Source organism: Podarcis liolepis (assembly GCF_965112155.1).
Source record: "Podarcis liolepis genome assembly, chromosome: 9".
In the NCBI taxonomy this organism is placed as follows: domain Eukaryota; kingdom Metazoa; phylum Chordata; class Lepidosauria; order Squamata; family Lacertidae; genus Podarcis; species Podarcis liolepis.
In genome coordinates this window covers 65,138,315-65,165,276 of record NC_139564.1, presented here as the reverse complement: position 1 = coordinate 65,165,276, position 26,962 = coordinate 65,138,315, and the positions used below count along the sequence as shown (strand labels likewise).

Genomic DNA, 26,962 nt, shown 5'->3' with positions numbered 1-26,962 from the left:
CTCTAAACTACTGAGCCTCTTGGGCTTGCCGTTCGGAAGGTCGCCGGTTCAAATCCCCACGATGGAGTGAGTTCCTGTTGCTCTGTCCCAGCTCCTGCCAACCTAGCACTTCGAAAGCACACCAGTGCAAGTAGTACCACTGTGGTGGGAAGGTAAACGACATTTCCATGCGCTCTAGTTTCCATCACGGTGTTCTGTTGCGCCAGAAGCGGTTTACTCTTGCTGGCCACATGACCCAGAAAGTTGTCTGTGGACAAACGCCGGCTCCCTCAGCCTGAAAGCAAGTTAGCACCGCAACCCCATAGTCGCCTTTGACTGGACTTTACCATCCAGGGGTCCTATACCTTATCTAGAATGGGGTGTTCCTCACCCATTGCTACATATAACAGAAAAGCAAAACCCCTCCCCTCTACCATACAACCAACAGGGAGTAAAACAGACACAAAAGTGGAGATCCATACATTCAATGGCCCCTTAAAGAGGCCACAGCATTTACCAAAAAATGTTTCAGCCTGTTGTTCCATGAGGGAAGCCTCATGGAACAACAGGCTGAAACATTATTTTGGTACATGCTGTGCTATCTAAATGTGCCTCTATCATGCAAGTTGAATCACTTCATTCGTAAGTATCTGAATAATACCATAATCTCCATTGGGATGTGACAAAGAGTATCATTCCTCTTTCATTTTCTTCTGGTTGAGGTTACATGAAAGAGCTTACTTCTTAACTTTGTATACAAGCCCTCTGTGGTATTTTATCCCCATCCAAATGAGTGCAGAATTCAACTTAACAGCATAATAAAACATTCACGGATAGTTATATTTCCATATCCATAAATACTAATGTGAAGAAATACAATTTCATGTGTCAGTGCCACGAGAAAGTTTGCTTGGGGCACACTCACTTTGGATCAAATTGTTTTATTACACACAATGATAAGTGCCCACATAAAAGCTCCCTGTATTATTTGATATTGCCCTGTGGACCTTAGATATAACCCTGAGTCACAATGACGCAGTTATAAATGTATTAACACCGAGGAAAACTACTTCAAGGAATGATGTTTTTAACAATGTCTGACTTCTAACTGCTTCAGACAACTGTGCTTGAGATGGTATCGTACGGAATATAGCTATAGCTTTAACTACAAGATTATACAGACATACACACACTCACATCATCTGAAGAGTCTCTTGGGGCATTGTTTTCTGAAGAAGAAACCAGGGATGTGGGGTAAAATGTACTCTTGAGATAAGTAGTTGGTTTTCCCTTGGATTGCGTTCCTTAAATGCTCTTGCTGTTAATAGAATAGAGCCTTCACGGGGATACCATGGAAACATTAGTTAATTTGAACTTTAGAGACAAATTACAGTCACCCTGAGCTCAGGATGGGGTAGCAGGCTGTGAAGGTTCATACTGCACTCATTATTTGCCAATGGCAACCGTGTCCCCCAGGGAGCAAAGAACTCACATTAAGGGCCAGGTATGGGTATCAGACTACAGGTGGCTCCCTTACAGACAGGAAAAGTCCATCAGGAGGTGTTGCAGCCTTGATTCTTTTCTTTAAAAAAACAACAACTTTTTTATTCAGTTTTAATTTCATTGTACAGTGGTACCTCGGGTTAAGTACTTAATTCCTTCCGGAGGTCCGTTCTTAACCTGAGACTGTTCTTAACCTGAAGCACCACTTTAGCTAATAGGGCCTCCTGCTGCCACTGCGCTGCCGGAGCACGATTTCTGTTCTCATCCTGAAGCAAAGTTCTTAACCTGAGGTAATATTTCTGGGTTAGCGGAGTCTGTAACCTGAAGCGTATGTAACCTGAAGCATATGTAACCTGAGGTACCACTGTACACAGATTGTACATTGAAAATAAAGGTATTATTATTTACATTCTACATTTGAATTCAAACATTAACCATAATCATTCCCTGAATTCTTAGACTTCCCACCACACCTCCATAGTTTCCATTATCAAACTTTTCATGCTGCATCACATAATTTCTCTATTTTTCTTTCAGTAGTCCATTTTTACCTTAGTTTTTAGTACATTTCAAGCATTACTCAAATCCTGCCAAAGTTTTTAGTTGTTTGCAGTGTTCTCTTAAGTAAATTATAAAAAAATAAATAAATCCATGCCTTCTTAAAGTTTCTATCTTCCTGGTTTCTGATTTTCCCGGTCATTTTCATCATTTTGACGTGGTCCATCATCTTCATCAGCCATGCATCTCTGGTTAGGACTCTTCTTTCCATCTTCTTCTTTCCATCTTCTTTCCATCTCTGGGAGACTAGTATTCATGCTGCTGTCATCGCATACATAAATAATCATTTCTGCTCCTTTGGTATCTCTGCATCTAAAATTCTTAGTATAAAAGCTTCTGTTTTTTTAACAAACGTTATTTCAAACATTTTTTTCAACTCATTGTATATCGTTTCCCAGAATGTTTTGGTTATCTTGCACATCCACCACGTGGTAGAACGTGCCTTCTTTTCCTTTTTACTTCCAACATACATTTGAAGGAGTTCTATATATCTTTGCTAATTTTGTAGGTGTTAAGTACCAACGATACATTATTTTCATATAGTTCTGCTTCGATGCACAGCATGCTGTAAATTTTAAATCGTCCCTCCATAACCTTTCCCAAGATGAAAATTTGATTCTTCTTGGAAGAATTTGAGCAAGGCCGTTTGACTGCTGTGCACTCCTGCTCAAAATTTCACACCAGCTCCAGAGCACCCCCAGCCCAAAGAAAGTGACTAATTCCTGACCAGAGCCTAAGGTTACAGTTTGCCAAGCAATCCTTCCTTCTGTTACGCAGTCCTCCTAAAAGTCACCGGGACTGAAGTCAGAGGATGAACTTCTCTATACCGAGAAACCAAAGCAATCCAGACTTGTGAGGATAATTGCATTAAAAATTATATGTACTTAGATAATTTATTTAAATAGAAACACTTAGTTCACCAATTTATGAACTAGACCATTAAGACTGTCACTTCTGTTTTAATTTTAGAAAATTGTTTTATAAGATGTATGGTAGCAAAAAGATTCCTAAGAAGATAATTATTATAAAAATATCTGTTTAGGATAATTATGTTAGGCGAACAGTGTGTGCAGATAATGATGAATGGGGAATATGTGTGTGTGTGTACACACACACACACACACACACACGGAAATATGCTGCAATTTGCAGACGGAACTATATACTACATTGCATGTGTATATACTGAAAGTCTGACAGGTGCTTTCCTTAGGGAGGAAAAAAAGGAGAGGACGAGCTGAGCAGCTGCCACAGGTACATAAACTTGTTTAACACTTTCTCCTCCTGCAACCACTCCAGTCTAAAGCTTCAAACATCCAGTCACTTCCTCCTATTCCTGTTCCAAACGTGTATTTGGAAATGTGAGAGCAGGGAATCACCCTAGAACAAAGAAAAGATTAGTGGAAACCATGTGAAACATTCCCCATCGTACGGTTCCTCTGCTCTGATTTGCCCTCTCCTGAAGTTGCTTGTTGCTATATTTACTGCGCCAAAAAAATTTCCTAAACTGAAATCAAACCCTTGGCATATTCTTCTTCTTCTTCTTCTTTGTGATCACTCATAGCCAAGTAAGATTGTCTTCCATAAACATGGTTTTAACAGTGAGTCTGTAAGTGACTGTGGAGGCCAATTCTGGATCCACACGTCCTTCCATAGTGGGGACATAGGTTTCCCGGCGGGAGTTGATCATGGTGAGGGTTCAAGTGTGCCTTCCTCTTAGCACATTTCTCCCTTTCTCCCTGAGTTTGAGCATCTTCAAAGCCCATGACACCTTTGGTAAAGGCTGTTCTTCAATTGGAGCACTGACAGGCCAGTGTTTCCCAGTTGCCAGTGTTTATATTTCTTTTTTAATATTTGCCTTGAGAGATTCTTTAAACCTCTTTTGTTGACCACCAGCATTACACTTTCCATTTTTAAGTTTGGAATAGAATGGTTGCTTTGGAAGACGATCATCAGGCATCTGCACAACATGACCAGTCCAACGAAGTTGATGTTGAAGAATCATTGCTTCAACACTGTACACTGGCATTAGTTTGCATTAGTTGCTTCTTCTGGCATTCACTGCTTCACTGGTATTAGTTCACCTGTCTTCCCAAGTGATGTGTAAAATTTTTCGGGAGACACTGTTGATGGAATCTTTCGAGGAGTTGGAGATGGCGTTGGTCCATGTTTCACAAGCATACAGTAAGATTGGTAGTACAATAGCTTTGTAAACAAGCCTTTTGGTTCCTTCTTATTACAGAACATGAGGTGGGGCAGATAATACACAATTAAGGAAGCAATAGCTGCCTTCTCACTTGCGGATTGAAAGAACTGTCTGGATGTGAGGTGGCAGCTTGCATATTGCTTGCCAGTTCATTTCTAGACCCAATTAAAGGTGTTCACACTAGTGCTTAAAAACCTAAATATCTGAGAGATCACCTCCTCCCCTAAATATGCTCTTTAGTTCCCCTGGTTCTTTTTTTTTGTTTGTTTTGTTCCAACATCCTCAGAAGTTTTGGGAAGTGGTATTCTCTGTGGAAGCTCCTACGTTGTGGCATTCCCTTGCTAAGGAGCCTACTGTACCGCTTTAGACAAATGCTAGAAACATACCTCTTTGTGATTCAAGGACCCGCCCCCCGCTTAGGAATAAGAAAGACACATGGACACAGTATATTAGGTTAATGGGCTAGAAAAGGCCACAACTTTATTGATTACAGCATGTGAGAGGTATTGGCTTAGGCATTGGATAAACAGCAGAGCTTGACTCCACCCCCTCAGGGAGTTAACCACCAGTAGGGGGAGCCTGTTGATGCAAATACAACTATAAGCTCTCCCCTGATGTCACCGGGGGTCGTGCCATGGCCCCAGCCACCAGCAGGGCATCTGAAAGGATCCACCGCCCCCGGATTCATTTAACGGAATACCCATAAAGTGAAGGGGTAGGCGATGGCCACACCCTGCCCTTCCATACACCAACAACATATTCCAATGCCTAACCGCCACCCGAGCCAAAGAGGCTTGCCGCCAATACCCTCACAGCTGCAACCAATCCCTAAAGTTTCTGATGATGTCGCCCAGCCAAATATCATTGCCACGATCTGAAAGATGAACACCGTCCTCCCTGAACAACGTCTCCTCGCCAATCTGGATGTCAACATGCGGAATAACCAGGCCATTCATATAATGCAATTTGCGCGCTACCATGCGATTTAAGAGTTTCCTGGATTTTTCAATGGCCATAGGATTATGAGAACCCTGCCCTTCTCTTCAGAAGGAAGGACCAAAACAGAGATGTCCTGGGAACAATCCCAAGTGAAGGAAGATGGGGCAAGCTGGATGTCATACTTTTCTGCAAATGAAAGCACCAAACTTCCCTTGAACTGCAGAGCCCCATCGTTTGTTGGCCAATAAGCCTTAGGGAAAATGAGACATGGAGGTCTTAAGTTTAAGTGCATAGATTCTTGTACTCTTTGTAAAATGTGCATTGCATAGTGCTGCACATCAGGCTGCAATGATATGGCCCACAGCAATCACAAAAACCCTTCCAAATAAGAGAGGAGAAACAAGAGCAAGAGCCAAAACAATAATATAATTTTATTTTCTAGAAAAGATTCTTGAAATGTTGATGACAGGATAACACAGTTGAAATGTTCTTCTCTGGGTTATTACTGTTTCCAGCTCAGGAAAAAAAATCCTATAGATATATTCCAGGGTGGGTAATGCAATAAAGATTTGCTTGTCAGAAAATTATTTCGGTTATATTGCAGCTTTCCTATATCTAAAAGGTAGAGGAAAGGGGGAAATATTGATTCCTATTTTCAGAGCTTACAGGAGCAATATGTACAGGATCTAATCTTCATATTGGTATTTGCTTTTTAGTACATTGCAAATAGATTTTCCTTAACTAAACTCTCTCACTCAGACACCCACTTTTTAAAAAGCAAAACAAAACTTGTTACAAATCTTCCTCCAGGTGAAATTATTTCCACAAACAATGATATTTAATTGTCTGTCAGTTTGCTTGTAAACATCACTACAGAGTCTGCTTGGGAACGGCATGCTTTTAAGAAATATTTGATATATTATTTTTTGACAGCATTATCTGCTAGAAGTCTACAAAAATAGTAAGTCAGAACACTTTAGCAGCTGATTGCCTTACAAAAGCAGCATTTTTATTTTTATTTTTATTTTTGCCTGCATTTTCAAGATCAGACACAGGGCTTCCAAAAGGGTAAAAATGTTTGCTAATTCTTACATTTATCCTCTTGACATTTCTCACAGCTCCATTTAAGAGACAAGAGAAGACTGAATTGGATATTAAAAGCATTTGTTACTATTTCCCAAATTTAGCCTATAGGGAGCCAAATGTTTAAGAAATGGTGGCAGATGGGAATTCAGTCATGGTACCATCAGACTTGCCCTTTCTTTGCTGAAGATAGCTACCAAGTTAGTGGGAAAACTTTTCTCAGATGATACTATTAGGCTTTAATTATAACTTTCCTCATACGTGTGAGGAATCCATAGCAGTAACAGATTGTCTGAGAAATTAAAAGCACATAAACATCTTGGGGAGAGGCACCGGAAATAAACTAAAAAAATTCCTTCCTGTAGCACCTTAAAGACCAACTAAGTTAGTTCTTGGTATAAGCTTTCGTGTGCATGCACACTTCTTCAGATACACACAGTGTATCTGAAGAAGTGTGCATGCACACGAAAGCTTATACCAAGAACTAACTTAGTTGGTCTTTAAGGTGCTACAGGAAGGAATTTTTTTATTTTGACTATGGCAGACCAACACGGCTACCCATCTGTAACCGGAAATAAACTGATAGGAGAAACTCTTTCAGTTCAGCAAAGTTCATGATTCTGAAGATAGGTACACGCTACCCAAATCTAGAGTGGAAAGGCCCATGACATCAGTAGCTGGCACTGCGTCCCAGGCAAAAGCAAAAAGCCTGATCAATCAGGAGGGATCATCGTATTGCCTTGCAATCACAGGGTTTGCTTGCTGTGATGACTTGGAAGATTAGAACAGATTTTGTGAAGCTTGGTAATATAAACCGTGCCAGAGACTCAAGGCTTTTAGATAATTATCATATGATTGTAATGCTATGCGTACTTTCTTGAGAGTAAGTACTATTGAACTCTGTGGAACATTCTTTCACATAAGAATATTTTATGATCAGCTGCAGGATTCTACTCCTATCCTAACTGATTGTAAACCCCAATGAAGATGGACTGGTGAGGGAAAGAATAGAACATCATAGAAGAGAAATGTCCCTTTAATAACTAGTTCAGGGGAGCTTGGATATGAAAATGGACACACACACACACACCCAAAATAGAGAGTGGCTAGCACATATGCAAAAGATTTCCTTAGTACACAGAAGAACACAACTTGGTGAACAAATCAAAAATGACATTGATATATATAAAGACACCCTGTTTGACAGGAAACAGAATGTTGATAACAGTTGGTCCCACACAAGAGGCAGTGAGGACCAGGGCCTAAGCAAACTAGAAGACATGGCCCTCTTTGTGCATTAATTGTGTGAAGAAGGCTTCACACAAGTAACAACAAATTGGGATTTGGGGCTGGCCTTACCTCAAGCCCACATCATGCTGTTTTCCCCTCCTCATTGTTGAAAGTCAGGATTCCAGATTGCATGGAAAACCTTCATGTGTAGGCTTCCATGCTGAAGAAGTCCATGCTCAATGTGCGGAATCGCTGTCTGAATTACATTTTCCACTAGTTTTTAGAACATCTGGAGGGAAGAAGGTTCCAAATCCCTTTACCAAATCTGAACAGACAGCCATCTTGTAGCCATCTTCACATTTGGCTGGGAAAGAATGTTCTCCCTTTGTCCTGTCTTTTGTGAACAAGGTGGCCTATAAATAAATTTAAATAACAAAGTAGAACTATAAACTGCAATATCAAGGTTGGAACTCATGTTAAGTTAGAACAGATGTTAAGACTGCTAGAACAGGTTGTGGCAGAATGAAATCTGTTTTGGTGGTGCTGGCCAGAAGCAGAACCCAAATGGCACCTCTCATCTGCTAAAGTTGACACTTTAAAGAGTCTTGCTGAAACATTTAAAGGTAAAGGGACCCCTGACCATTAGGTCCATTCGTGACCGACTCTGGGGTTGCGGCGCTTATCTCGCTTTATTGGCCGAGGGAGCCAGTGTACAGCTTCCAGGTCATGTGGCCAGCATGACTAAGCCACTTCTGGCAAACCAGAGCAGCGCATGGAAACACTGTTTACCTTCCCACTGGAGCAGTACCTATTTATCTACTTGCACTTTGACGTGCTTTTGACTGCTAGGTTGGCAGGAGCAGGGACCAAGAGACGGGAGCTCACCCCCTCGTGGGGATTCGAACCACCGACCTTCTGATCGGCAAGTCCTAGGCTCTGTGGTTTAATCCACAGCACCACCCGCGTCCCGCTGAAACATTTAGACATCTCTTAATTCTGTGAAATGGGAAGGCTGATGATGGTGTGGATGTAGAATGTGAGGTAGTGGATGCTAAATACCTCGTCCTTGGGGGTGAAAGGATGTGTCCATTTCGGTTGCCTCAGTTTCTCCTTTTTCCATTGTTAAATTTCATCCTTCATATTTTGTGGGAATTTGCTATCTTGTTTTTTAAAAAATAAAAATTAAATATAAATAAATAAATCATCACCAAAATATAATCAGAATTTTAGTGCAAATTTATCCTCATAAATACATCTAATATGCAGTTTTGACTAATGTACACATTTTTGCAAGCAATTTCCCCTAATATTATCAAGTTTTGGATGCTATTTTCGTTAAAAATCTTCACTTTCATGCACACTTCCCCCTAATATGTGCATTTTTGTAAACACTGTGTGGTTGGAAAACGGCATTGCAAAATTCGGCTAAGTGAAAATTCTGAAGGATACCTGTATTTCAGGTCACACGTTGTTTCAGAAAGCGTGACTACAATAGATTCAGCTTTAAATGATCACTGAACTAAATTTCTCCTCTACCGCGACCAGTCCTTATCTGAAAATATTTTCATTTACCTCCATATGTCCTTTAGTTGCATCTTCTCTCTCTCTGGCAGTGGAAGAACCTTTGCAGGTGCTTTAGACTGGTATGGGAAGCCTACGGCCCTCCAGATTTTGGACTCCCAACTCCAAGCAGCCCATGTCAGAATGACTAATAGTCAGGGGAGATGGGAGCTGTAGTGCAACATTTGGAGGGCCACTAGTTCCTTATGCGTGCTGTAAACATTACAGAATCCCCATATAGATATACCAACCCGCTGTGGTCATTGGATGAATTGATTATGCTGCGTCCTACAGATATTCATCTAAAGAGCACTAGAAGATGGGCTTTCTCTGTGGTGGCACCCACCTTGAGGAATACTCTCTCTGTGAAATCCAACAGGCACAGCCAGTCCTGATATTTTGTCAGTTAGTCAAGATTCCAAGATTGAGGAATGTAAGGATAAAATTTACAGCCTGTAATGCTTTGAAAGAGAATATGATGAAAATGATGTATAGATGGTATATTACACCAGTGAAATTAGCTAAAATGTATAAGACAAATAATAAATGTTGGAAATGTAAAGAAAAAGAAGGAACATTTTATCATATGTGGTGGGAATGTAAAAAAGTAAAAAACCTCTGGGAAATGATATATAATGAGATGAAAAAGATGTTGAAATATACATTTTTTAAAAAACCAGAAGCATTTTTACTTCGTATTATAGGTCAGGACATTAATAGGGAAGATGTTAAATTGTTTTTATATACAACAACTGTGGCAAGAGTATTGTTAGCCCAGAAATGGAAACAAGAAGAAATTACGACGAAAGAAGAATGGCAGACAAAATTAATGGACTATGCAGAATTGGACAAAATGACAGAAAGGATTCGAAACCTGCAGGACCAGAGATTTACAGAGGATTGGAAGAAGTATATGAATTATTTGAAGAGCAACTGTAATCAACAAATTACGCTAGTAGGATTACAAGAGGTTTTGAAAGGAGAAATATACGTTACAAAGTAGAAAAAGATAGAGATATTGGCTATGAATTTGAAATGTAATAGGGAAGATAAGAAATGCATACTGAGAGATTAGATTGGAAAATTTTCAGGCAGGATTGATGGAAGTCAAAAATTTGAATAAGATGTAAAAGTATGCTTAATTACTGTTGAAAATGAATATATATATATATATATATATATATATATATATATATATATATATGATTCAGGACCTCTTGCTGGGCTTCCAACCAGTTTCTATTGATCTTTGATATGGCAGATGATTTTTAGAAAATTGTTTTAGTTGACCAATTTAAGTTGTCAAGTTGTGCACCATCCTGCTATTTTTTTTGTTTTAAGCGTGATACATAAATGTTTTCAAAAAATAGATAGAAGTACTGGTGGGAAGATGGTGGGTTACAGGGCAAAGCAGAGTTGGTACTGAGCAGTTCATGAAATAACCGGAAAAAACCAGTTGCTTTTCTGCTCTTCCATGTTTGCCTGCTAAAGCTTTAAAGTAATCTCAGATTTCTGCACAGTGATTGCCTTCTCTCATGATTTGCCCCTCATCTACACAAATCCTCCCAATTTATGTTTTGTTAGCTACAGTTCTGTTCAATGAACTGATGCTAGGTTGTGATACTGGGCTGCATTAATGACCTCGAGGTCCCGCAATCACAAACTTCTTCCTTCCTTATAATTTGGCTGCCTCGGGGATGCTGATGATGGCAAATAAAAATGGTAATGGACATCAGAAAGAACATGATGGAATCTCTAGGCAAGTAGCTGAGTTTTGATAAGATGACACCTTGAATTGATGGCAAAAGATTGTACATCGTGTAATGAGTTTACAGCGTACAGTGCTATCTCTGGCCAAAAATAGCAGCTCTTTCTCTCTTGGATAAACAAAAGCAAATCTGAGTGAAAATGGGCACATGTAAGAGAGAGATGTTCAATTTTTGTTGTCTTTCAGTGCTCACATACTTTTGTATTATTTCCAGGTGCTGGCTTCCTTCCCCATGCTTTAGCAGTGATTACTTTATTTGTAGTATGAAGTGGTGCCAAAGCAAAAACAGAACAAAAACAGAGAGCAAAGCTCAGCATAAACCCAGGCTGGCAATAGAACAATATACCTCTTGTTCATATAACCCTTTCTTTCACAACCCCCTGTTATGGCAGAGGATAAATGCAGATGAAATGGAAGCAGGTATAATAGGAATCCTGAAAAGTACAGCAATGGGGCAGGACTTGCTTCAGTCTGCCATTTGCCAATTGCTTTTCAAGTACTAGATCTATCCTCTGTCCTTGAAAAAAATGCATTGTGCCCAACCAAAGCCTTAGTTATGTATGCAGATTATGTCACAACCATGTCAACAACCATAGTTTTGCTAGGTATTTGTTGTTATGAGGTGGGTCACCCCACAAGTGAGCATTCAGTCATCCAAGCTCCTTCCTAAAGGCTACAGTAGTACCTCGGGTTACAGACGCTTCAGGTTACACACTCTGCTAACCCAGAAATAGTACCTCAGGTTAATAACTTTGCTTCAGGATGAGAACAGAAATCGTGCTCCGGCGGTGCAGCGGCAGCAGGAGACCCCCATTAGCTAAAGTGGTACCTCAGGTTAAGAACAGTTTCAGGTCAAGAACAGACCTCCAAAACAAATTAAGTTCTTAACCCGAGGTACCACTGTACAGTCTTGCATTCAAGAAGCAGACTTGCCTCCTCCATATTGTGACATGCTATGGGCTGGTGTGAGAGACTTCAGGGGTCCCAGGTTTTGTGCTTGCCTTTGGGAATAATGCACAGCAGAGACTATGATATATTTATCATAGACAGTTTATTTGCACATATATAGAACCTGAACCGAGATGAAGGGATTGCAGTAGTACCTCGAGTTACAAACGCCTCAGGTTACAAACGCTTCAGGTTACAAACTCCACTAACCTGGAAGAGTTACCTCGAGTTGAGAACTTGGCCCCAGGATGAGAACGGAAATCATGTGCCGGCGGCGCAGCGGCAGCAAGAGGCCCCATTAGCGAAAGCACGGCTCCAGTTAAGAACAGTTTCAGGTAAAGAACGGACCTCCGGAACGAATGAAGTTCGTAACTAGAGGTACCACTGTATTCACATCCTAAGCGGGTCTGGCTGTATCCATTGGGTTCAAACAATAGCAAGAAGCCACGCTCTGTGTCTCTTTTGTTCCAGCCTGTCACTGCTGAGAGAAGGCAAGCAGCCATCATAGAACAAAGTCTATTCACATAAAACAGAGCAAGGTCATTTTATTTGTATATTTTATTATTTATTTACAGTCATACCTTGGGTTACAGACACTTCAGGTTGCATTTTTTGGGGGTTACGGGCCGTCGAAACCCAGAAGTACCGGAAGGGGTTACTTCCGGGTTTTGACGCTCGCACATGTGCAGAAGCACCAAATCGCAACGCGCGCATGCACAGACATGCCACTGGAAGTTGCGGATGCTGGGGGTTGCATGGTCCCTCACGGATCACATTCGCAACCCGAGCGTCTACTGTATTAATTACATTTCTGTACCACCTTTAACTTCCAAGGAGCACAAGGTGGTGGAGTACATGGTTCTCTTCCTCCCGATCCATCCTCGTGACAACCCTGTGAGGTGGGTTAGGCTATGAGATGGTGACAGGCCCAAGGTCACCCAGTGAGGTCATAGTCCAATATTCTAACCATTATGCTATATTGGCAATTCCCCCTGCTTTATTAATGAATAAAAGTTTATTTAATAATAATAATAATAATAATAATAATAATAATAATAATAATAATAATAATAATTTATTTATTTATATCTCACCCTCCCCAGCCAAGGCCAGGCTCAGGGCAGCTAACAAGCAATATTAAAAACAAGTTGAATGATTACAACTTAAAGCAAAATTAAAATACAACATTAAAATATTGAAACATTAAGATATTATAATGCCTCATCACAGGAGGAGAAGGAAAAGAAAAAAGAAAGAGAGGGAGGGAAGGAAGGAATTAAACTGGCTCCAAGCCAAAGGCCAGGCGGAACAACTCTGTCTTACAGGCCCTGCAGAAAGAAATCAGATCCTGCAGGGCCCTGGTCTCATGAGGCAGAGCGTTCCACCAGGCCGGAGCCAGTGTTGAAAAGGCCCTGGCTCTGGTTGAAGCTAATCTAACTTCCTTAGGGCCCGGGACCACTAGGGTGTTGCTATTTATAGACCTTGAGGCTCTCCGTGGGGCATACCGGGAGATATTTGTGTTAGCCATTGGCCATAGCAACAAAAGAGCATTGCTTTATGCACCAGAGAAGGGGGCAGGTCTGTCTTCCCTTGGTGTACATTGTTTCACCATACTGAACTCCTATTAAAGTCATATGCACATTGCAACAGATGTATGAAGTGTACACACCTAAGCTGACGTTTTCAAGCTGGATAGAAACTAGTTTGAGGGGGAATGGCTCAAGCAGGAGTAATTGTAAACCACTTTGAGTCTTTAGTATTTTTAACAATCAAGCAATCTATAACCGTCATGAAATAAATAAAGAACTGCAGGCTACATGTGGATTCAGGCTAATGCCACATATAAGGTAAAAGGCAAAGGTAAAGGACCCCTGGATGGTTGTTGTTGTTGTTGTTTAGTCATTTAGTCATGTCCGACTCTTCATGACCCCATGGACCAGAGCACGCCAGGCACTTCTGTCTTCCACTGCCTCCCGCAGTCTGCTCAAACTCATGCTGGTAGCCTCGAGAACACTATCCAACCATCTCGTCCTCTGTCGTCCCCTTCTCCTTGTGCCCTCCATCTTTCCCAACATCAGGGCCTTTTCCAGGGAGTCTTCTCTTCTCATGAGGTGGCCAAAGTATTGGAGCCTCAGCTTCACGATCAGTCCTTCAAGTGAGCACTCAGGGCTGATTTCTTTGAGAATGGAGAGGTTTGATCTTCTTGCAGTCCATGGGACTCTCAAGAGTCTCCTCCAGCACCATAATTCAAAAGCATCACTTCTTCGGCGATCAGCCTTCTTTATGGTCCAGCTCTCACTTCCATACATCACTACTGGGAAAACCATAGCTTTTACTATACGGACCTTTGTTGGCAAGGTGATGTCTCTACTTTTTAAGATGCTGTCTAAGTTTGTCATTGCTTTTCTCCCAAGAAGCAGGCATTAAGTCCAGCCAAAGGCAACTATGGGCTGTGGTGCTCATCTCGCTTTCAGGCCAAGGGAGCCGGCGTTCGTCCACAGACAGCTTTCCGGGTCATGTGGCCAGCATGACTAAACCGCTTCTGGTGCAACAGGACACCGTTACTGTTATGTACTAAAGTTTTCACCCTGGGCCAGCAGGGGGATACTGTAGATAGTTTTCACTCAGGTCCACATATGCAAATAAGGAATGGAAAGTGACATTCAGTAATTGGATAATTCAGAAAGTTGTTACTGTTGCCTTGTAGTTGAGCTCTATATAAGTAGGTTGGCTGAACCCTTCAGCCCAGTTCTTTTCTGGCCTGTGAATAAACAAGAGCTGTCTGAAGAATTGCTGTGTCGTCTGATATGTTCACCCACAACTTAACAGTTATGGAAACCAGAGCACACGGAAATGCTGTTTACCTTCCCGCTGCAGTGGTATTTATTCATCTACTTGCACTGCATGCTTTCGAACTGCTAGGTTGGCAGAAGCTGGGACAGAGCAACGGGAGCTCACTCCATTTGAGTGATTTGAACTGCTGACCTTCTGATTGGCAAGCCCAAGAGGCTCAGTGGTTTAGACCACAGTGCCAAGGAGCAGCACAGGGGCTGCTGGAGTAAATGGTAATGTGCACACAGGTGAAGTGTCTGGCTCGGATTGGTCCAAGACCTGCAGCATCTTACGGGCTGCAGAGTTTTCACTGATGGATCAGATGAACTGCCTAAAACATAGGGATAAACTTTAACTATAAAGCTGAAAGTTAAGAGCACACTTTTGGAACCTGCTTTGGTTCTGTTATTGCAAAATGCAATTCAATATAAAAAAATTAAATATGATTTTTCCTTTTAAAAATGGGTGTTGACCTTGTCTATTAAGCTGTAAGTCTTCTCACATTACCTTCAGTAACTCAACAGTGTTGAGTTGTGGTTGTGGTTTTTATGCCTATTTGAAAAATGCCTTTTGTTAATCAGTTGAAGAAGCAGATGCTTATTCAACTAAAAACATCTCTTATCAACAGGCAAACCTAGGGGATAGCTGTGCAAAGCAGGGCTTTTTTTTCAGTCGGAGGTCACCTGAACTGAGTTCTGGCACCTTTTAGGTGCGTTCTGGTACCTCTTTGGTGTGTTCTGTGCCAGCGCTCAACAACTTTGGCTGTTACCTAAAAAAGGCTCAATAACTTTGGGTAGGAAAAAAAAAAGCCCTGGTGCACAGTAATATACAGTAAGTATCCAATATGGAACAATTGTTCCTTGAGGATGCCTCTTGCACACAGTCTGTGACCCTATTAAAATATAAATGGAGATGGAGGGTACTTTTTGCAAGACTTGTGTGCCAAATGGGAATGGAATAATGTGGATTTCTCAGGATAGCTAGTGTAAACACAAGAAATACATATCTCATATGGTGGAGAGGCCCTTGGAGTGTTACCTCTTCTAAACTAATATCTGGAGAATCCAGGAACTCTCGTAGGGACTACTTGAGTTGCAACCATGTTATCAACACAGATATTCAGTGTTCTTATGCTCTTGGGGGCTTTTACCAGCCAGTGTGCTGCAGTTTCTCCTGTCCCGTGAGTATTTGTTTCCCTTGCTCCAGAAGCAAAACCCTGGTGAATTCTGTTATTGCTTGGATTTGAGTCATAAGGCATGATAGGATGAATTTCCAGGGGTCTCTGCTCACTGCTTTCAAGGAGACTCTGGGCGGCAGCACATAGAATCACAGAAGTATAGAGTTGGAAAAGACTCAAGGGCCATCTGCTGTGATGCAGGATTCTTAACTAAATCATACTTGACAGATGACCATCCAACCTCTGCTTAAAAACCTCCAAGGAAGGAGAGTCCCACCACCTTCCGAGGGAGTCCATTCCAGCTCTTACCGTCTCAAAGTTCCTCATAGTGTTTCCTTTCTTGTAACTTGAATTCATTAGTTTGGGTCCTATCCTCCAGAGCAGGAGGAAACAAGCTTGCTCCATCTTCTATGTAACATATATCTGAAAATGGCTATAATATCTCCTTTCAGTCTTTGCTTTTCCAGGCTAAACATACTCAGCTTCGTCAATCATTCCACATAAAGTTTGGTTGATAAGACCCTTGTTTGTCTTGGCCTCCCTCTACTAACATTCCAGCTTGTCAATATCCTTTTCAAATTATGGTGCTCAGAAATGGACATAATACTTCAGGTGTGGTCTGACCAAACCAGAATAGAGTGGTACTATTACTTCTCTTGATCCGGACACTTTACTTCTGTTGACACAGCCTAGAAGGGCATTAACTTTTTTGTTGTTGCTGTATCACACTCTTGTCTCATGTTAAGTTTGTGGTCTACCAAGACCCCTGTTAAAATTCATTTTGTTAGTTTTGGCCCAGTGCTCCAATCTCTTAAGATCATATTGGATGTAGACACAAAACAGCTGGTGCTCTCAAATGTCTTACTGCATGGAGAAACAGCTACTTCTGGATTTGAAGTGACCTTCACAGAAGCCCTTCTCAATAGGGGAAGCAGGGATGTGCCAACTAGACTTACCCCAGCATGGTGGTCCCCAACAAGTCCCCACTCTTGGCATCCACTTGCGAAGAACACTTCTGTACATTTGCATGTACAGTTATATGAACAAAGGTTTCCATGCAGTTTGGAACTCCCACCATGCAAGGCAAGCAGAGATGGTAGGTGTCATGGTTGGTGTTTGGTGCAGGGTTGAAATAGAGGTGGTCCAAGTCCAAGAAAGTTACACCTTCACCTCCAGCCCCAAGTCTTGTAATTTGAGCTTGTACCCTCTGCGCCTTCTGTTCTGAAACTTTCTGAGCTCTTCTCGACTTTGGGGAGGGAGGTGGGGGAATGCTGTCCAAGGACTGTGAATCTGTTAACCCTCTCCCCCCCCCACTGTTTCTTCTTCTTCTAGCTGTTTTGCATCCAGTATTTCCCAGCTTCTGCCTTCTGCACTAGGCCCCTCTGCAAACCACTGTTCCAAATCTATGCTGTCCTCCTGTTCCTGGGAAGATTCAGGATTAGGGGGAAGGGGGTGGCTCCCAGCATTCTTCCTCAAGGCCCACTGTTGATTCTCCAACCATTCCCTAGTGCTCATTCCCTAGTCCCAGCTGCTGCTGTCTTCTGGGTCTACCATGTCCACCTCATCCTGACAACTTGGAGCAGGGCACCCTCCACCCTCACAGTCGCTTTTCCCCAAGCAAGTCTCTTCAGGTGATACTCTCAATGGTAGTCTCCTCCTGCTGCCTTGAAACACCTCTGCACCTCCTGCCTTCACTAGCACCCTCTTCCATGCCCTCTATGTGTGGCCAATCTTGGGGTGTTGGCTGATCCATGACATCAGGGCTCACACTTCATGTCTGGAGCTACACCAGCTTGTTAGGAACAAAGTCAGAAAGATAAGACTGTAGGATGAGGATGGAGGCAAGAGAATTCTCATTCAGTCCTGAGAAATCACTGCCCAGAGAATTACATAGTAGAATCTGAAGTTTCGGACACTATCACACAACAGATGCAGGGCTGTATCAAAGAACAGCATAAAGTTGTTCTGTTTAGACTGGGATAGAGCTAGTAATAATTCTGCAGGGACTGAGCATGCAAGTTGTAAGCTACCCTGCATTGCAAAATTAAGAAACCAAGAGCAATTAAGCGTTGCCAGAAGGGATTAAGCAATTAAGTTGAATAACTAATTAAGTAATTATGGAGCCAGCCTGCTGCCTGTGAGTGGCTCACTATATCATGTGTGGGCATGTGTTTTGCTATATAAGAGGTTTAATAGAGGACCCTTCTTGGGATTTTAAGAGTTATTCCCTCATCTTCCCATAAGAAGTTACCTAGAAAGCTCTCATACTTCCTCTCAAACTGAGGTTCATTTCTACTTTCTGCCTGCTTTCTGATTCTTCAAGCAAGGGAGAATATATTTCCTCATTCAATCTTCTTATCTGCATTATGTTCCACCTCCTCCTCCACTTCTCTTGTTGATGCCTCACTTTCTATACCTAGCAAATGTTGGGGGAATTAATGGGAAGATTGTAGGTGGGAAGACTTAAATTTCTCCCCTTTGCATGCTATAGTGCTAATAAACAACCACACTCTGCATCTGGCATTCATTTTATTAAATTTATGATAATATTCTGCTTTTTAATATTTTGAACGCAGTTACTCAAAGCACAAACTTATTACAAGTTACATATGCTCAACAATGTTGCAAAAAGAGACCAGTTGGCTTGGCAACTACCGGTATATCAGTTGAAAGTGCCCATGCATTAGCACTTGACCTGAAGGAATTGGTGGCAACGTTTGCAAAGGAAAAGACAGGCAAAGCGAGATGCTGATTTGCCTGAAATTGAAACTTTTAAAAGACTCACATTTTAACATCACAGTTCACGAGGTTATTCAGAATGATTTGTGTGCCAAAACATTTTATTTGTATTTGAGAGGGATAATCAAAGATTGCTGCATTACTTATTCTTGCAATTTAAAATAAATCAAGTTTCAAGTTTTGTGCTTTTCATTTTTTTCTACACCAAAGAGAATCATGGAATCGTAAGATTGTAGAGTTGGGTCTTCTGATGCAGCCCCCTACACTGCAGGAATCCTGTCCACAGCCAGCCCTGGGTGGGCTTGATTCACCAGTCTTCTTGCTCACAGCAAGAGGCACTGACCCATTGCGCAACAGAGGAGGGAATAAAAAATAGAGAATGTGGGCATTGATCCTGCTATCTCTCTGTTTTTGGAAACTGAACTTGGCAATTTGGGGGTGGGGGAAGATGCAGAAAGCCTTGCCAAGGGAGTAAAATAGCTTGGCACCAGCACTGATCCCACCAGCACTACTGACAGCACCTGCATTTTTCTGGGGCTCCAACTGGTACGGCTACAGCTGCCAATCACCCAAATACACTGGGTGATGACACCAGACCAGCCCATACCTTAGAAAATTCATCAAACATATTCTCAGTGAAATCTCCAGTCTCCCACAGCAACATCTATGACCTAGGCAGGGCTTCTGAGGGCTCCGCACCTTCCTCACAGGATAACACTAAACTTAGTTACTTTTGAAAAGTGGGAGATTTAAAGGTTAAAATGTGAGAAGGCAGCCTTTAGTTCTCTGTACCCTCTGTACCCTCCTCAACACTTCTTCTTCTTGGCAGAAGTTTCCTGCTTGGCAGGGGGTTGGACTCGATGGCCCTTGTGGTCTCTTCCAATTCTATGATTCTATGATTCTATGATTCTATTCTTCTTCTTCTTCTTCTTCTTCTTCTTCTTCTTCTTCTTCTTCTTCTTCTTCCCCACCCATCATTCCCCACTCTGGGTGGCTCACAGCAGTGTTTCCCAACCACTGTTCCGTGGCACACTAGTGTGCCGCGAGATGTTGCCTGGTGTGCCGCGGGAAAAATTAAAAAATTCGAAAGATTTTTTTTTAAAAAAAGTCAAATTTTCGATTGGGGCGCCGTCACTAGATGACCCCTGGGGTTCCCTCCCTCCCGCTCTGCGCCTCCCTCCTCCTCCTCCTCCTCCGGGGAGGCCCTTCCTGGCTCTCGGCCAAGGCTTGGCGGCTGCCACTCACTCACTCGCTCGCCCACCCGTCCCTCCATCCCTGCACCCGGCCTCTCCCCCTCCGTCCCCGGCGCGGGGGCTGCCGGGATCCGTAGTCCCCTCGCCCTTGGGCTCTGCGCCCGCGCGGGGTGCGCGAACTACATTTCCCAGTGTGGCCTGGCGGGCTGGGCGTTTTGTTTGAAGCACTCTTCTCCCGGCCATGGAATGAGTGCAGCGGCGGCGGCCGGGCGGGCAGGGGCTCTTCCGTGCAGACCCCGTGCAGCCTGCCTGCGCCCCCACGGAGATCGGGTGGCAGGATGGAGCCCGGGGATCCCCGCGGAGGCGGAGCGGCGGAGGCGGAGGCTGCCCCCCAGGTAGGGCTGCGTCGGGGTTTTTTTATTTTTGCAATGCTGCATCCGCGCCGGAGGGGACACATCGGACCGCGGGGAGACCCCTTGGCGGGTGTGCAAGGCAATGCATGCGTGCAGGCGTTGCATGGAGTGCAGTGCAATGCAATGGCAACGCGGCGCCCTGCATGCATGCATGCAACTTCCACCGGCGCTCCGGACTTGGCAGGTGAGGGGGTCCCCAGTGGGCGGCAGAGAGAGCCGGGAGGGCGAAGGGGAGCCGGGGGGGAGCAGCGCTGCTCCCCGAGCCGAGCCCGGGGGGAAACTTCGGCGTCGTTGCGCCGGGTGTTGGAAGCGGAGGCTGGTGGGGGCCCCTCACCTGCAAAACCTGGTCGCCTCTCATATATTTCGTACATTGCATTCATCGCCCGCTTTCTCCTCCAAGGAGCTCCCGGGGGCGTGCGTGGTTCTCCCCGTGTTATCCTCGCAACAACAGCCCTGCGAGGTGGGTCAGGCGAGTGGCCCAAGGGAGCACCCAGGGATTGTCCTGGCCAGGTGGGGTGATTTGAACCCTGCTCTCTGCCCGGTCTTCGTCCTCATTTAGCCCCCACATGTGCATGACTGTGCATGACTGAGGTTTTCCCCCCTCGTCTTGGCTATGGTGTGAGTCTGTGCTGTTAATTAATGGGGTTCTGCCTTCGGAGAAGATGAGCCAGCCCTCAAGGAGGTGATTATGTAATTTGCTAGCAATTCATGTCCCTCCCGGCGTGACGCTGCGCGCTGACGTCACGGGGCTGTAATGGTGGTGTGCCTCGAGATTTTTTTCATGAAACAAGTGTGCCTTTGCCCAAAAAAGGTTGGGAAACACTGGCTTACAGCATATATAAAATGTAGTAAAACATCAAACAATAAAAACTTCATGGTACAGGGCTGTCTTCAGATGTCTTCTAAAAGTTAGGTAGTTCTTTATCCCCTTGGCATCCGAAGGGAGGGCATTCCACAGGGAGGTGCCACTACAGAGAAGGCCCTCTGCCTGGTTCCCTGTAACATCATTTCTCGCAGTGAGGGAACCATCAGAAGACCCTCGGAGGAGGACCTCAATCTAGCTTTCCACCTTTGGTCCTCATTCTGCACTCAGCTTTCACCTTTGGCTCCTATAAGCTCTCCACATTTGACAACAGCTACACCGCAGGAAACAGCTTCGACTGACTGGCCCTTGTGCCTTGGGGAGATCACCTCAGTTTGACTTCTCCCCTGGAGGTTTGCTCTATTGTCTCTCAAGATATATGGATGCCAACAATACAAAGGTCAATGCGCATGCTAATAAAGTGCTTTTGTTCGCCCCAGGTGTTTTATGATAGAGCATCATTTAGTACCCAAATTTAAAGAAGTCAAAACCATTTGAAATCTACTGCTCTAAAACAGATGTAAAACTGTTCTGAGGAATATTTTAAAGGCTCTTACCCAAGACATCTTAAGCGGTTTGGTAAGATTCATATGAGGAGGGGGAAAAGCTGAGATCTGAATGATGACATTGACCTTAAAGGCATTAATTATACATATCTTGTCAAGCAGCATTCATGTATGTCTCTCTATGATTAGAAAGGTTTTGTTCAACTGTAGATGATAGAAAGAAAAAATACAATTTACAGTTCGGACCCAATTTTGTCCATAGTCAAGGGTGAACAAGCTCTTGTCCTACAAACAACTCATACAATGTATGTTTCATATGCCAATACTTCTAGCGCTTCACTGCTAGACTACTGCATTTTTCTCTGTGTTGGTTTGCCCTTGAAAACTGTTTGAAAACTTTGTCTGGTGCTGGAAACAGGTGTATACATGAAGTTAGTGCAGATTGCAGGACTGCAAAGATATTTAAATGCAGAACTAATTTAAGACCTGGATAAATACATTTTTTAAAAACCTGAACACCTACTTGATTTCTCACCACTTCTAAAAGTCTCTGTCTGCAGACTATCAAAGAATGCTTTGCACACGCTGATGATGATGATTTGGTTTTATGAATGGACCATCACAGATTTAATTCTACAGGCGGCAGCAATTCATACACTGAGGTTGCACTCCAACAACATGGTAGATGAGTGGTCCTCTCCTCCAGGCATGCATATAGTATTTACTGTGTGTGTGTGTGTGTGTGTGTGTGTGTGTGTGTGTTTCATATAAATTTTATTTTATTAATAAACAAAAACAGCCAAAGATAAAGCACATTAAGAAATGCCACCAGAGTAGGTTGAAAGCAGTTTACAGTTGGACATTATTGCTGAACTTGGTACAAAACATTACAGAAAATGCCCATTTTTCCATAAACCTGTGAGACTGGTTTATATGTATTCTTTTGTAATACGTTAGGTTAATCATAGTTACTATAGACCAATTTTTCTCAACCCATTCAGATATGATAGGCGATAATCTCCCCCCCCCCATTTTTAAGCTGTTATGATCTTAGCAGTCGTTATAAGGTTGAACACTATTTCTTGATCATTTTCAGGAATAACATCTTTTAGATAACCAAGCAGATATGTTTTAGGTTCCAGGTATCCTAACATATCAGAGATATTTGCCTGAATGGATATTCAGAATATTTCTATTTGAGAACAATTCTAAAAGATATGCATATAATTAGCTTTACTGAATCCACATCTCTAACATTTATCTGATCCTAACTTATATATTAATTCAATTTATAAGACATTAAATACCATTGCTAGAGAGTTTTAAAATTGTCCTCCTTTAGGTTTGATGAAATTGTACCAGAATGGAAGTTGTCCCAAATCCAGTTCCTTTGTTTCCTGTTTTCTCACACCCATTTTCTCACATATCTTTTTCTGTGTTAACTGAGTCCTCCATGTGAGCAGAAGCCCAGTTTGTGTGCCTTTTCTTCTGCAAACAAAGCAAAGGCAACAATCACAAAAGTGAGGCCTTCATATGAATGAATGGTCACAAGGGAATCAATTTTCTGATAAGTAATATTGGATCAGATTATATATGCTTTCCTCCTCTTGCATTTCATTTCACACACCTTTTTGAATACGAGTGTGAGTCTATATGCCTGGAGAAAATAACGTAAGAATCCTCCGAAGCTATGAACCATATCCATTAGTAAAAGAGAGCCAATATCAATAGTATCATGCAAACCTGAAAATCAAATATAAATGATCATTTCCTTGAATGCTGTTCACTAACCCAACACATGCGAGACACTAAAGCTTTACCCACATTAAGTTTTTGTGCAATTAAATTAGAATAGATTAGATGTCACTCATGAATTATCTTCTGTTCTTCTGCAGTAATTCGTTTAATTGGCCTCAATGATCAACTCTGATCTTTCAGATCTCTAGTGAATTTGTTCTGCCCAGAAGCAGACTTTTCAGGAGATATATCAATTCTGAATCCCCATCCCCTACCTCACCATTCAGTTCATTCCAGGTCCTCAAGTGATTATATGACTAGACATGCATGAACAGTCAGCACCAGTCGCCAGAAAACAATTTGCAGAATTTTTTTTATAAGTACCTAGTTCTTACAGTTCTCTGCCTCACTTCTGGTCATACCAGCAATATGTATGTTTGAAATTTACTCCTCAGTAGGCTACTGTCAGGAAACTGACATCAGAGCAACCGGTGAAGGAGAGGCTCTCGGATTCTGCAGGGGAAGGAACAAGCACTAGGGGGAGACGCAGCTTGATGGAGGGGGAAGGAAATCAGAGTAACACCAAGGAGCCAGGAGAGCAAATGGGAGAAGAGGTGGAAGGGCTCCGGGATTCTTCCTTGGAAGTCAGTGAGGAGAGCCCTGGTCCTCCACTACCCACGCCCTCCTTGCGCAGGAGACTCCCGCGCAATGAGAGGCGGAGACGATTGGGAGTCAAACAACTCTTATGCTGGCAATGGTTTAAGAAACGCCCACAGACAGACTCTGCGAGCGACTGAGGCAGCCACGCTGAGATGGGCTGTGCAGTCAGGACGGTTTAACCCAGGCAGCCAAGCTCCCAAAGGGGACAGTTTACGCACAAGTAACTCCAAACCATTACAGCTACATTTAATCAAGTGACAGGCAGAATTAGATGCAGTCTAGCCAGACACAGCATAACACAAAACACCTGAGATTTGAGGTTTTTGACTGAAAGGTGAGCAGAATTAATATCAACAGATCTGGGAGGAAAAAAGTGTAGCATATTTTATTGCAGAAGCCAAATTTCTTTGAATCATGATTCTGAGCAGAATAAAATAAGCTCATACTGGTGTTAAAATAAACCCAGCCATTTAGAACTGGGTCAGTAATTATGGCAGTGAGGGGGGAGACCATTAGAAATAAAGACAATAACTCAGTTAAAGAGACATATCTCACAGGACAGAGATTGGGGCCAAAACTTGCATCAACCAGAATTGTCCTATGATCTAGAACAGCAATGTCCAGCTGGTCAACCGTGATCGACAGGTAGATCAGCTATTGTCATCAGTGAAATATTGGAGGGTATGGAGTTATCTGAACCCTGAGTCAAGGAGATAAGTAACTATACAACCTTTAGAAGACATGTGAATGCAGCCCTGTATAGGGCCTTATTAAAAATTTTAAATGTTTTGTTGTGTTTTTATATACGTTGGAAGCCGACCAGAGAGGCTGGGGCAACCAGTCAGATGGGCAGGGTGTAAATAACAACATTGACACTGACACTGACATTGACATTGACATTGACATTGACATTGACATTGACATTGACATTGACATTGACATTAATATTATTATTGAATAGGTAAAGGTAAAGGGACCCCTGACCGTTAGGTCCAGTCATGACCGACTCTGGGGTTGTGGCACTCATCTTGCTTTACTGGCCAAGGGAGCTGGTGCATGTGGCCAGCATGACTAAGCCGCTTCTGGCGAACCAGAGCAGCACACGGAAATGCCGTTTACCTTCCCACCGGAGTGGTACCTATTTATCTACTTGCACTTTGACATGCTTTTGAACTGCTAGGTTGGCAGGAGCTGGGACCGAGAAACGGGAGCTCACCCCGTCGCGGGGATTCGAACCGCCGACCTTCTGATCGGCAAGCCCAAGGCTCAGTGGTTTAGACCACAGCACCACCCGCGTCCACAGCGCCACCTGCGTCCTCCCTATTTCCACTGGAGAAATATTGGAGGCTATGAGATTTGGTTGCTCACACTGAAATGAAGGCTTCAATTCATTTGACTTCTCAGTGAATACTGTTACTTTTTAAATGGATGAATTCATGTTAGTTGTGGTGGGAAGGCCTAACTGGAACTTTCTCTTTCTTTTATTTCTTTTTTCTTTTGGAGGCTGTGCCACATAGAGAATTGGACAAATTTTGTGGAAAGAAGAACTTAGCAGAGACAAGAAGTCCCCCATTCTGAGATAGTGTTGAAATAGTACACGGACAGCAGTGGCCGCAGCAGGAACTGTGGGCAGGAAGCCATTGCAGCAGATTCCTTATCCCAACCATCCGTCCTGGGTAGGAAAGAAGCAAACAGCAGGAGGAAAGGCAGCAGGACACTTTCACAAGACAGGGAGCAGGGATAAAACATTTGTTCTTTTACACATACCCAGGCATAGTCTGGCTCAAGGACAGATGAGTTCATCCCAGCTGCAGAACAAGAATGATAAATTTTATTCGATTGAAATTTAAATGCACCCTTTTCTTTCTTTTCAACATTTGCAATTCCGTTTATTATTTTTAAAATCTAAGCGTACAATAGGATGCATACAGTGGTACCTTGCTTCTCAAATGCCTTGTTACTCAAACAATTTGGAACCCAAACACTGCAAACTCAGAAGTAAGTGTTCCTTTGCAAACTCTTTTTGGAAGCCGAACTCTTCCGATTTGAGTGTTATGCTTCTGATTTGAGTGCCACACTTCCATTTTTGAGTGTTACACTTCCAATTTGAGTGCCACACTTCTGTTTTGAGTGTTATTCTGAGGTCTGTCTGTTTTTGCTATTTATTTGGGGGTTTTGTTTTTGCGGCTCTTTTTGTTTTGTTTTTGTGACTGTGTGGAACCCAGTTCAGCTACTGATTGATTGATTGATTGATTGATTGATTGTGTGACTGCAGAACATTGTTGATTGCTTTCATTTTATGGATCAATGGTCTCGTTAGATAGTAAAATTCATGTTAAAGTGCTGTTTTAAGGGTTGTTTTTAAAAGCCTGGAATGGATTAATCCATTTTGCATTACAGTGGTACCTGGAGTTACAGTACAAACACCTCAGGTTACAAACACTTCAGGTTACAAACTCCGCTAACCTGGAAGAGTTACCTCGAGTTGAGAACTTTGCCCCAGGATGAGAACAGAAATCGTGTGCCGGCGGCGCAGCGGCAGGAAGAGTCCCCATTAGTGAAAGCACGCCTCAGGTTAAGAATGGACCTCCGGAATGAATTAAGTTTGTAACTAGAGGTACCACTGCATTTTCTATGGGAAAGTGCACCTTGGTTTTGGAATGCTTTGGTTTTGGAACAGACTTCCAGAACGGATTAGGTTTGAGAACCAAGGTACCACTGTATAAGATGTTTGCATTTTTACCTGTGAGTAACTGAATGGGAGTGGCCACGAGATTTGCAGCCTTAGCTCTCGTCCCTGGCTTGAACTTGTTCCACGTACAGTCTGTACAGACTTTACAAATGTCCGATAATAATAATAATTTATTATTTGTACCTCGCCCATCTGGCTGGGTTTCCCCAGCCACTCTGGGCGGCTTCCACAAAGACCAAAAATACACTAATATGTCATACATTAAAAACTTCCCTGAACTTAAGACGTCTTCTGAATGTCAGGTAGTTGTTTATCTCTTTGACATCTGATGGGAGGGTGTTCCACAGGGCGGGCGCCACTACTGAGAAGGCCCTCTG

At 42.8% G+C, this 26,962-nt stretch overlaps 1 long non-coding RNA gene across 1 annotated transcript; it reads right to left on the bottom strand.

The window, feature by feature from the left end:
• Positions 1–5,596: 5,596 nt before the first annotated feature.
• Positions 5,597–9,403, bottom strand: LOC310686513. The gene is made up of 3 exons (XR_014515971.1): positions 9,310–9,403; positions 8,558–8,658; positions 5,597–5,800 (listed from the first exon to the last, which is right to left on the bottom strand). It is a non-coding gene; the product is annotated as an uncharacterized lncRNA (long non-coding RNA).
• Between the last annotated feature and the right edge of the window lie 17,559 nt (positions 9,404–26,962).